The sequence below is a fragment of the Phascolarctos cinereus genome, unplaced genomic scaffold (assembly GCF_003287225.1).
Source record: "Phascolarctos cinereus isolate Bilbo 61053 unplaced genomic scaffold, phaCin_HiC Scaffold_3;HRSCAF=262, whole genome shotgun sequence".
Taxonomy (NCBI): Eukaryota; Metazoa; Chordata; class Mammalia; order Diprotodontia; family Phascolarctidae; genus Phascolarctos; species Phascolarctos cinereus.
The window spans coordinates 251102261-251114927 of record NW_027555736.1 but is presented as its reverse complement, the minus strand read 5'-3'; the positions used below and the strand labels follow the sequence as shown (position 1 = coordinate 251114927).

At 41.5% G+C, this 12667-nt stretch overlaps 1 protein-coding gene across 1 annotated transcript in view; it reads right to left on the bottom strand.

The window, feature by feature from the left end:
- Window positions 1-12667, bottom strand: part of GALNT16 (polypeptide N-acetylgalactosaminyltransferase 16) — a 114278-nt gene that overhangs the window by 36642 nt on the left and 64969 nt on the right. The window lies entirely within an intron of this gene.

Genomic DNA, 12667 nt, shown 5'->3' with positions numbered 1-12667 from the left:
ACAAAAACACTTCCTCACTGCCCTTTCTGTCCCTGGTAATCTCCCCAAACTGATATTTAGTGACACCTTATTTGCTAAATCCACGGGCTTTTTCTGTGTCCTCATTCTCCCTGATTTTTCTGCAGCATTTGATAGCACTGGACACCCTCTCCTGGACTCTCTTCTCTTTTTGAATCAGAGACAGCACAACACTTTTAATTCTTTAAACATTCTTTCTCTATTCTCTTTGCTGGTTTCTCTTCTAAAACCCATAAGGTGGACAGTCTCTGGAATATCCCTTCTCTTCTCTCACTACTACTGTCTTCCTTGAGATTGGAGAACTACCACCTCTATGCAGACGAGTCCCAAATTTACATTTCTAGCACCAACCTCTGCTCCAAGCTCCCAGCCAACATCCCCATATGTCAATGAGACTTTTCTACATGGATGTACCACCAGTATCTCATACTCTAGGGGTTGGAAACAAAGCTTGTTGTTTTTCCTCATAAACAAATAAGCAGATACAAAATATATTCAGAGTAGATGGAAGGGATTCTGAAAGTGAAAGGAAAGCATTAGCAGCTGATGGAGGGGAGAACTGGAAAAGGCCTCCTGGAGTAGGTGGGATTTGTGCTGAGCCTTGAAAGAAATCAGAAAAACTAAGAGATGGAGGTGAGGAAGTAAAGCATTCCATGCAGGGAACAGCAAGGCAAAACATGGAGGTGGGAGATGGGGTATAATGTTCAAGGAACTGAAAAGGGGCCAATCTGCTGGAACACAGAATGTATCAAGTATAAGAAGTATAAGAAGACTAGAAAGTTGGAAACACCTTAAATGTTTAAAAAAAAAAAGAATTTATATTTGATTCTAGGGGTAACAGGGAGCCACTGAATTCCATTGAGCCAGGGAGGTGACATAGTCAGACCTATGACATAAATCACCTTTGACAACTCTTTAAGTGGAGAATAGATTAGAGTAAGTAGGAAGAGACCTGAGGCAGGGAGACCAATAAGAAAGGCATGATGAGGACCTGGACTAGGTGTGTGGCTATAAGAGTGGAGAGAAGGGAACATATATGAGAGATGGTATGACGTGATAGCAATTAGATTTAGCAATGAATTGGATATGTAGGGTGAGAGTGAGTGAGGAATAGAGGATGACACTGATGTTTGAGGCCTGGGTAAGTAGGATGCTGGTGCCTTTGATGCTAGAGAGGAAGTGGGGAAGAGTGGGGGGGGGTTTGAGGGGAAAGACGAGTTCTGTTTCGGACATGTTGAGTTTGAGATACCCAAAGGACATCCGATCTGTCAAAAAAGCATTTGGTGATATGGGAGTGGAGCTCAGGAGAGAGACTAGGGTTGAATATATAATAATAATAACACTACTGGCTACCATTTACATAGCAATTTAAAGTTTTCAAAGCACTTTACAAATATTATTTCATCTCATTCTCACAACAATCCTGTGAGGGAGATACTGTTATTATCCCCATTTTACAGATGAGGAAAGTGAAGCAGACAGAGCTAAATGATTGTCCAGGGTCACCAGCCAGTAAGTAAGGCAGTTCTGCTATAACACACATATGTATTTCCCAAAAGACCTCCTTCTGAGAAACTCAGTAATAAAAAAAAATCACATATCTTAAAGGGAAAAAATGGGATTGGGTCACAATGTTAAAAAAAAAAACTTCATAAATGACACATTTAAAAAGATAGGAACCTAATAAAAATGGTAGCATGGTTTTATACATGATAAATGCTTAAGAAATACATAACGACTACAATAAATAGCGACTTTAGGCTGTACCCAGGCTACAAGACCAAGTTGGATGGCTGCATCTCACCTTGAGGCCAGAGCCTCAAGAAGGGGGTAAGGGTGGGATGGTACAGACCAGCCCTTCTCACCTAACAGCTCCTACTGCACCAGAAGATGGACAGTAAATACGGACACTTTCCCTTTACAAAGACCTAAAGTTTGCCTGTGGAAGTGAGCATCTGAAGAGTTGCAGCTTGTGAATTATTGTGAAATGGTACAGTTTTCTATATTCTCTGTTCCTTGAAGAAATCTTGTAGAAGCAAACTCAAAATTTGACTTATATTCAAAATGTTCCCAAATACACAATCACATTGGAACAATTTGACATTTTTTGTAATAAACCGACTATAGCTAAGGCTGGATTTGAACTCGGGTCATTCTGACTCCTTATCCAATACTTGGACTCACTGCCGCATGTAGCTACCTTATAAGGAATCATCCTCTGGCTCATCCACAGGCTCTGATGAGCTCATCAGGTGAGATGGTATAGAAAGAAAGAAGATGGAGCCTTGGGGCATATCCAGGGTTAGTTGCTTGGCATTGGAAAGGATCCAGCAAAGGAGATTGGGAAGAACAAATCAAATAGGAGGAAAACCAGAGAAGAAGCAGGGTCATGAAAACCTAGTAAGGAGAGACTAGCCAGAAGGAGGTCAACAGTGTCAAATGCTATTCTCCACACAAATACATCATTCTTTCTCATGGGCATGCTTTGGTTCATACAGTTCCTGGCACACCCTCCCCTCACCCTCCCACCCAAACGACCTCATCCTCACCCCACCCCCACCCCAAGTCAACGCCTACTTATCCTTTAAAATCTCATCAAGTGCCACTTCTTTTATGAGTAAATTTTGGAGGTGGTGTAGAAAGACAAGAATACTAATGCATGGTTGGTGGAGCTGTGAATTAATATAATCATTCTGGAAAGCAGTTTGGAATTATGCAAAGAAAGTAAATGTTCACACCCTTTGACTTAGACATTGCAGGCATGTATCCCAAGGAAGCGATTGACAAAATGGTGCCATACATGTGAAAATATTTACAGCAGCACTTTTTGTGGTAATAAAGAACTGAAAATAAAAGAGATGCCCATTGATTAGGGAATAATGAAACAAAATGTGGTACATGAATATAAAGCTTCTTATTCTGTAAGAAACAACAAACATGATTAATGTAGTGAAGTAGGAAAAGACTTATACGAGTTGATATAATTCAAGTAAGCAAAGCTAAAGAAACAATACACATAGTGATTACCGCAATGCAAATGAACAAAACAACTGCAAAGCAATTGAAAATTAATGTTGTGGAATTATAAAAAAAGAACCTCGGCCCCAAAAGAGAGATATAAGAAAACACCATCTCCTGCCTCTTTGCAGAGGTGAGGGCCCATCCATGGATGTGGTGTGAAAAGTTACCCGTAACACCAAATCTTTTCTGTGTATTGATCGGTTTTGCTGATTGTTTTTGGATTTCCTCCTGTTTTTCTTTAAAAAAAAAAATCTTTATTAAAAGGTATAGCTCTCTGGATAGCGGACAGGGAAGGCTACAGAGGAAATCTAAATTGATGCAAAATACATAAATAAAAATCTATTTTTAAAAACCTAATCAAATGCTACTTTTTATGTAAAGGCTTCCCTTCCCTCTTACTAGTCAGTAACATCGGCACCCCCCATGAACCTCACATTCAAGTGAGCTCCTTTGGGCAGGAACTATGTTTTTTGCCCTTCTTTGTATCCTTGGGGCTTAATAAATGATTGTTGACTATCATAGTGCATGCACTGATAGCTCTTTGTGAATTTACCATAAATTTTTCTATGCTACACTTATTAGTGTATTGGTCATTTCTTTACTGTAAGTCAATGTGAAAAGTTACTGGGCCTCATATAAACTTTATCTCACACAGCTCCTAGCTCAGGGCATAGTATATAGCAGGCATTTAATAAATATTTGAACAAGTACGACCTGCTCAGTACTAAAACAGATGAAAGTGTCTGCCCTCAAGGTACTTTATAATACGTTTGGAGAGGTAAGACTGACATACATGATACTGCACATAAAAGAGATTATGAATACCCTGGGGTCTCTGGACTTGAAACCACGAGTCCAAGATTTTCTGAGACAATCTTGGTTTCAAGTACTCTCTGTCCTATTGTCCCCCAAACCATGGAAATATCATAGACATGCCAACATTTTGGCAAATAGTATTGGAATGTGTGATGTCAGTAAATGTTATAACAAAAATACACATAAGCCACAGAAGAATGTTAGCTCCAAAAGGAAAATCACAGGAGGAAGCAAAATCATGATTCTGGAGGGGTTTTAGCCCAGACCTGTGACATGATCAGGGTGGTCTGCTGTTGTTCAGTCATGTCCAACTCTTCATGACCAGGTGGACATCCTATCCATGGGGTTTTCTTGGCAAAGATAATGTAGTGGTTTGCCATTTCCTTCTCCCTCTCTAAGGGGGTAGATTGAGGCAGGGGGAAACTCTAGGGGAAGGGTTTAAGGGGGGACTCTAAGGCGGGGCACTGCCTCTAAAAGGACACTGAGAGGTTAATTACTTGCCCAGGATCACACAGCCAGTATGTATCAGAGGTAGCTTTGCATTTGGGTCTTCCTGATTCTAAGACAAGTTCTATTCTGTGCTAATTCTCTTCCTAATTGTTACCTTAACATTATGATTATTCATCTAAATATTCATGTCAGTGAATACGATGTATGTTTATAGCTATGTAGTATGTCTATAGGGGGTACATAGTGGCATACATATGGTATGGGTGCCATGGCAATGGTTATGATTGACCTCAACCTTTCTGGTCATGATTAATTAATTAATCAATCAATCAATCAACCAGTAAACATTTACTCAGCTCTACAACGTGCCAGGCATTGTGCTAGGGACACTAAAAGAGGCAAAAGATAGTTTCCCTTCAAGGAGCATACAATCTAATAGGAGAGACAATATGCAAACAATACATATGTAGCAAGCTATATACAGGATAAATAGGAAATAATTAACAAAGGGAAGGTTGTAAGCATAAAAAGGCTTTACTATTTTGACAACAAAGCAAAACTGTTTGGCCATGTATTCCAGTTTGGAGTTAAGCAAAGCTCACTGTATTTCTAGACTTAACCTAACTCTTCCCTTTCTCTCCCAACTCTTCCGACTCTCACTTCTTCCATATACATTTGACCAAGGGTGACATTTTCGTGCCAATCCTTCTGATAAATAATAATAAAAAAAAACATTCTTCAAAAATAGGCAACTCAAATAAATAATTAACAAAGATAACAACAGCAAGATGGAGGTGAGTACCTCTCATTCCAAGGCACCAACCTGGATCCTTGGCAAATTGCCCAAGTGACTTGTGGTTAGGGCCTTGATCGTCCTAAGAAGTATGTCCAAATCTTTGCAAAAAGTTTTCATAAAATCTCAAAGTTGGAAGGGACCTCAGAGGTGATTCAGACTCATCTGTCATTGAACAGTAATTTCTTGTACATCACTGGCCAGTGATACAGTCTCTTCTTGAAGACTTCCAGCAATGAGCAATCCACCACCTACAATCACTCCACCCTTGGTCAGCTCTAATTGTCAGGATGTTTTTTCTTAATACTGGCCCATTAAAAAGGTGCCAGCCAGACAGTGTCTTTAAGAACCATGTTAGCTACACTAATGGGAAACAGACTATTGGTTAGGGACAAAGAGTACCTGGGCCTCGGCTTCTTCATTTGTAAAATGACTAGATGACTTTTAAGCTCTATTCTATTCAAGCAGTGTTTAAGTGCTCGCTCTATGTGTAAGGCATTGTGTTAGGTGCTGGGGATATGAAGACAAAACAAAACAGCCTCCACCCTCAAAGAGCTTATATGCTACAAAGGAAAACAGCAAATCAGCCTTAACATCTTTGAGGCTATGACTGTGCAAGGCAGACATATGAAACCTCCCACATCCATCAGTTTCACACAAAAGACTCTTGTCTCTCAAATCAAGGAGCCCCTTCCCAGTCTTCCAGAGCAACATCAAAGCTGGAAATTCAGTGATCAACAGGACCGATCACATCTGGAGCGCTTTAAGCTAACATAATGACGTTGTTCTACAAAAGATGAAACGTGTATTTTCATCCTGAATAGGGTAAATTTTGATTCATCACATGGAACCCATTCTTCACCTGTGAAACTCCATTTCCTGCCTCCATGCCTTTTCACTGACTCTCTCCTACACCTCTCTCTCCTCACCTCCACCTCTTGGAATTCCCAGTTTTCCTTATGACAACTCTGGTGCCATCTTCTGAATGAAGTCCCTCCTGGTCCTCACAGTTGCTATTTCCTTCCTATGCCTTCTGGTCCTTCTCAGTCCCTTTAGTAACTCTCAATCCACGTCATGCTCACTAACTGTGAGTGTGTCCCAAGGCTCTGTCCTGCACCCTCTTCTCTTTTCCTTCTATAGTCTCTCCTGTTGTGACTTCATTGCTATACAGATCTTTATATCCAGTCCTAGTCTTTCTCCCCAGCTCCAGGCCCACATCACCAAGCCTCTTTTGGGTAGCTTGTTGGCATCTCAAACCCAACAAACCCAAAGTAGTATTCTGCAGGAGGTGAAGAGGTTCTCCAAGCATCTTTAGTATGTTCTTGGTGACCCTTTAAAAAGCAAGAGGCTCCTGGGGGGTGAGCTGAGGCAAGAACAGCTCTGAGGAGTGTGGGCTCTGGAAATAGAGAAGAGGAAGAGCTTTGGAAGAACTTCTCTGCCTTCTCCATCAGCCATGGTGTCTTGCAGAATAGCTACTTGCCCAAAAGGAGAAACTGTGCCCAGCAGGAAGTAAACACAGGGACACCGTAAGAACCACTCATCCAGTAGAGATGCTGTGTCAAGGGAAAGCAACATGAGGAAAGTATGAGAAAATAAAGGCCATCTGGGTCCCAAAGCATAGGAGGTGTGAGTTACTTTGGCCATATGTGTTTTCTAAGTGTGAGCCTCTCTGCTAGTGTGTGTGCTCACTTTTCTCACTGACACTGCCTGGTTTGCTTGTTTTGTTTTGTTTTTTAGAAGAATGTGTCTCAGATTTATAGAAGAGATGTTTTATATCTGCTGTTCTTATGATAACATCAAAAAATATCTTTGCTTTGAGCTAATTGTGTCGACTGGCTGACTGTTAAAGATAAATGTACCAGTGAGGGCCTATGGGTTATAGTTTTAGAAGTGGGGATCCCCAAAGTACCTTGATCTCCTGGAATTCGCTTCCTACTGGGCACAGTCATCTCGTGGGGACCCAACCTGAGAGTTCAAGTTGGTGGGTAGTGCCTACAAGTGCTACACATTCACACATGTGAATATAAATACGTATACATACGTACACACACACACACATACACACATATGTATATGTTTATGTGTACTTACAGTAAGACAAGCATATTACCAATGTAGTCTTGGGAAGTTATTAGTGCTAGAAAGACAAGCAACAATACAAGATAAGCATTCAGCCCTGTTCTCATAGCATCATATGGTGGACACTCTTGAAGGCAGGTTTCTGGTCTCTATGTCTTATATAGTCCTTAGCTGGGAATTCTTGGAAAGCTGTCCTGGAGCTCTGAGCTCATGCTGGCCTCCAACTCTTTTGGAAGGTGAGTCAACTTTGGATCAGTCAAGCTTCAAGGACAAGCAGTGATCTCTGGCTAAACAATTCCACCTGGCTGCTGTGAAGCTTTGTTTTTATAATTTTCGGGGGGGGGGGCATGGCAATATCTAATTGGTCCTTTCAAACATCACATTTTATTCATTTAGAATAGCTGCATTAGGGCAACACTGGCAAGTCAGTTGAATGAGTTTCTGGTGGTAAGCTCTGACCAATTAATGGGGCAAGTGGGGATCAATCTAGGTGCAATTCTCCTCCCCCTCCCCCAGGCAAATCGTTTAAATGTTACAAACCCTATGGCAATAAAATACGTAATAAGTATTTTAGTATACTTGGACTTCCATTTCAATTCTAATTGGACAGGAGAGATGCTCAGACTTCTAGAATGACCCTCAAACATGACCCAGAAAAAGTCCCAGGATACAGGAGAATTAGGGGCACCCAAAGTCCAGATGTTATCCATTGGGTATGCATGAGTTATCAACACATCTCACCATCTCCAGCCATGCTGCCTGCATTCCAACCATCACCTTTGACTCTAATACCGAGCCAATACCCTTGGGACCTTAGGCTTCTGATTGGTAATTCTTTACCTTATCTTGACCAGACATACACTCACCATGCCATTATCTGTCATTTTCTACTGTACCATTGCTCATATATCCTTTGTCCTTTTCCCTCTCCTTCCCGAAATGTCGTATTTTACCCACTCCCAACCTCACCCAAAGCCAATGCTACCACAGTCCAGGGACATAGAATAAAGATGGAAATTTTAGTTTCTTCACATTGTCTTAATGAGACAGAAAACTGCTGGATGTAGGCTTGCTTGGTACCCCAGTGCAGAACAAGACCCTCATGCTCTCCCTACTATAATAAAATTGAGTCCCTCAAGCTTTAGACCAAATAAAATCAACATTACCATTCCTGGGATTGACATGTCAATCAATGGCTCCGTTCACCATTTCCTCTGACTTCCTGTCCAAAATTTTGTTCCCTGGCTACTACTTCCTTTATGTTTGTTGTCTTCCCCATTAGAAAGTAAGTGCCTCAAAGGCAGGGACTGTTTTGCTTACTTACATTTGTATCCCTAGTCCTTAGAACAGTGCCTGGCACAGTGTAAGTACTTAATAAATGCTTTTTCATTCATTCATTCAATCTCTCATTCATCCATTAATGCAACCCCAACCTGCCTCACAAAGTGCCTTTGGAGCTTTGCCACCAGGCATTTCAGGGACTGGGAGAAATGTCACATTCTCCTCCAAGCCAATGCTGCTGCAGCTCAGAAACATAAAATAAAAATGGAATTTTGCATTTCATGCTCTCTTAATGAGACAGAAAACTGCTGGGTGTAGGCTCACTTGGTACCCCAGTGCAGAACAAGACCCCATTGTAACTAAGTTGAATCCCACCAGCTTTCAACCAAAGCAAGTTGATGGCTGGTACTTCAGAGCTCTACACAGGAAAAAGGAACAAGTTTTCAATCTGGCCTCCAAATTCAGGATCATTCCTTGACTCCAGAATGATCTCATTTCATAGCTCAGTTGGGAATTTGCTTGATGCTGTCATATTTTGGACTGAGAGTGAGCTTGGAAAGGCTGCTATGTTTGTTACTCCAAAGAACATGAAAGGGGGTGGGGTGGGTGGGTGGGTGAGAGCAAAAAAACACCCAACCAATAGCAAAAAACCAGTTTAAGATGTTCAGTCCTGGTGAACGATATCCAAAACAGAATTCTGATCAGCCCCTTAACCCCACTGCAACAATTAAATAGAAGATCCAGTTAGGACTGGGATACTCAGTGTATCTTCTTGGTCATGCTAACCCCCAAAACATCCTGACCAACCTCTTTATTTTATTTTTTTTATATTTTTTTATTAGTTTATTTTGATTTATGAACAATCACTTCCTTAAGCTTTTGAGTTTTAAATTTTTCTCCCCTTCCCTCCCCAACATGGCTCGCAATCTGATATAGGCTATACATGTACGTTCCTATTAAATATATTTTCACATTAGTGATGTTGTAAGGAAGAATTAGAACCAATAGGAGGAACCACCAGAAAGAGTGAACAAAACAGAAGAATTCAAACTCCATAGTTCTTTCTTTGGATGTGGATAGCATTTTCTATCATGAGAGCTTTGGAGATGTCTTAGATCCTTGCATTGCTGAGAAGGGCTAAGTCTATCAACGTTAGTCGTAGCACAACATGGCTGTTACTGTGTACAACGTTCTCCTAGTTCTGCTCACTTTACTCAGCATCAGTCCATACAAGTCTTTCCAGGTTTTTCTGAAGTCTGCCTGCTCATCATTTCTTATAGAACAACTTGCTCAGCCATTCCCCAATTGATAGGTACTCCCTCAATTTCCAATTCTTTGACACTACAAAAAGAGCTGCTATAAATATTTTTGTACATGTGCTCTTTAGCAAGCAGAGGCAATATCCAGTCTCCAATAATGAAAGGAGGGAATAACTTGGCCATTTCCTCCTTTAGACTGCATACATCTATTCAGATGCATAGGATGACTCTTAGATTTAGAGCTGGAACTATCCTTATACATTATCCAGCCCAGGCCTCTCATTTTACACATGAGGAAACTGAAACCCAGAGAGATTAAGTGCTCTATTTCAAACCACACAAGTAGTAAGTGGCAGAGCCAGGAGGCTGCAGCATGGTAGAGTGAAAAAAAAAAACTGGATCTGGAATTAGAGGTCCTAGGTTCAAATTCTGACTCTGATGTTGACCATTTATGAGACCAAGGCATTTAACATTCTGCAACCTCAATTATCTCATCTATAAAATGGGAAGGTTAGACTAGATGGATTTTGAGGCCCTCTTAGACACTGTGCTTCAACTTCTGCAGAGTCTTTTACTCCATAATCCAGGTCTCTTTCCATTACCCATGATGTTTAAATATAGCAGTTAGATGGTGCTGGACCTGGAGTCAGGAAGACCTGAGTTCAAATCCTCCCTCAGATGCTTACATCTGAGTTATAGTGAGATTTAAATGTGATAACATAAGTAAAAGCCTTTGCAAATCTTTATCATTTTTTTTGCTTAGACAATTGGGGTTAAGTGACTTGCCCAGGGTCACATAGCTAGTAAGTGTCAAGTGTCTGAGGCTGGATTTGAACTTAGGTCCTCCTGACTCCAAGGCCAGAGCTCTATCCACTGGGCCACCTAGCTGCCTCAGTCTTTGCAAATCTTAAAGCACTATATAAATGCTAGGTATCCTTATTAAGATTTATTGGTGGTGTACTTACCACTAACAAAAACACTTGATGGCCAAGGGCATCACAAAGATAGTACAATCTCCTTCCCAGAAGCACTTACATTTTCACAATTTCTAGGTGAAATCTGGTTAAATGGAATACCAAGAAAAGTGTGGAAAGAAAAATCAATCACAAAAGCACAGCCTGGAGAAAGAGGTGAGGGGGGGTGGAAGGATATAAGATGGGAAGGAGAAAGTCACAGAATTATAAGATGTAGAGCCGGATGAGACCTTAAATACTAAGTCCAACTCCCTTATTTTAGAGTTTATTAAACTGAAGCCTAGAGATTGATCTCTGTGTCTTGCCCAAGGTTAAACAGGTAATAAATATCAAGCCAAAATTTGAATTCAGGACCTGGAATTCCAAGTTGAGTGCACCTTCCACTTTACAACACCTTATATCCTGCCCAGTACATAAGAAATTGGAGAAGCTAGGTGGTGAAGTGGGTAGCACGCTGAGCCTGAAGTCAGGAAGACTCATCTTGTGAGTTCAAATCTGGCCTCAGACACTAACTAGCAGTGTGACTCCGGGCAAGTCACTTAACCCTGTTTGTTTGACCCAGTTTTCTCATCTATAAAGTGAGCTGGAGAAGGAAACGGCAAACCACTCCAGAATCTCTGTCAAGAAAACCCCAGATGGGGTCATGACCAAAAAACATCAATAAACATAAGAAATGTTGCCTTGACATAAGCAGGGGATTGCTGGGGGCTGATTGGTTTTATGAATCACTGCCCACCAAGAGAGACAGATGATTGACTCCCTAGCCTCCCAGGATATAGCAATAGCAGCATTTCCTCTGGAGTCCTGGCGGTCATAACGCAGCTGGGGCACCCTGAGCAATAGCAGGGCCAACGTATTTTTGCCACTACCACAGCTAAGTGTGGAGGAGTGGACAGTCAGGATGACTCCTGGGTTCAGGCACTTAGTAACTTATTTCCTTAGGCAATCTTAACCTCTCTGAACCTCATCTTTCTCATCTGTAAAATGGCAATAATAATAGCATTACCTCACAGAGCGGTTGTGAGGCTCAAGTAAGATAATGTACGTAAGGTACTTCACAAACCTGTGTCGGTATCAGCTCCTGATGTTACTGTTGTTTATCTGTGGGGCCTCCTGACAGTGGGTTCTGATTTTTGACTCAAAATGCCTGTAGTTCCAACGGTGGACGTAGGCCTTGTGAAGGGCATTTACTGCTGCTACCTGGGCAGGAATTGTCATAGCCTTGGTTTCTGTACCATCTCTGCCCTCAACCCCTCTCAGCCCACCTTTCATTCTTCTGCTTTCATGAGGAGTGGCATAATTAGGGCAGCTGCTCTGGGGCACCTCCTCCAATGGGAGTCACCTCCTAACTTGGAAGGGAAGTACTCTTTTGTGGCTCCCCTGACTGAAGACACTAGTTCTGATACGTGGCAGTTCTCATTTTCCATACTTTTCCAATACCAGAGTCATTTTTTTTTTAACTCATAAGAATCCTTTCGACCGCCTCATTGCCTGTGAATGGTTCTGCATATATCATATTTATGCAGATGATCTGCACACTGACACCATTGGCCCAGACACTAGTATCCTAGGAGTCAATAGTACCAAGTCCCATTCTGACCCACTAATGGACTTCAAAGTCCTTGATTTAACAAGATTAAAGCAGAGAGGTATATTAGATTGCATTGTCTCATATTACTTCCTTTTACACAATCTAAGGTCAGACCAAGAGGTCAGCTAGGTGGCACAGTGGGTAGAGCGCTGAGTCTCAAGTCAGGAGGACTCATCTTCCTGAGCTCAAATGTGGCCTCAGACATTTACCAGCTGTGTGACCCTGGGCAAGTCACTTAACCCTGTTTGCCTCAGTTTCCTCATCTGCAAAATAAGCTGGAGAAGGAAATGGCAAACCACTCCAGTATCTTTGTCAAGAAAACCCCAAATGGGGTCACGAAGAGTCAGACACAGCAGAAACGGCCAGACAACAAAGACCAGACCAA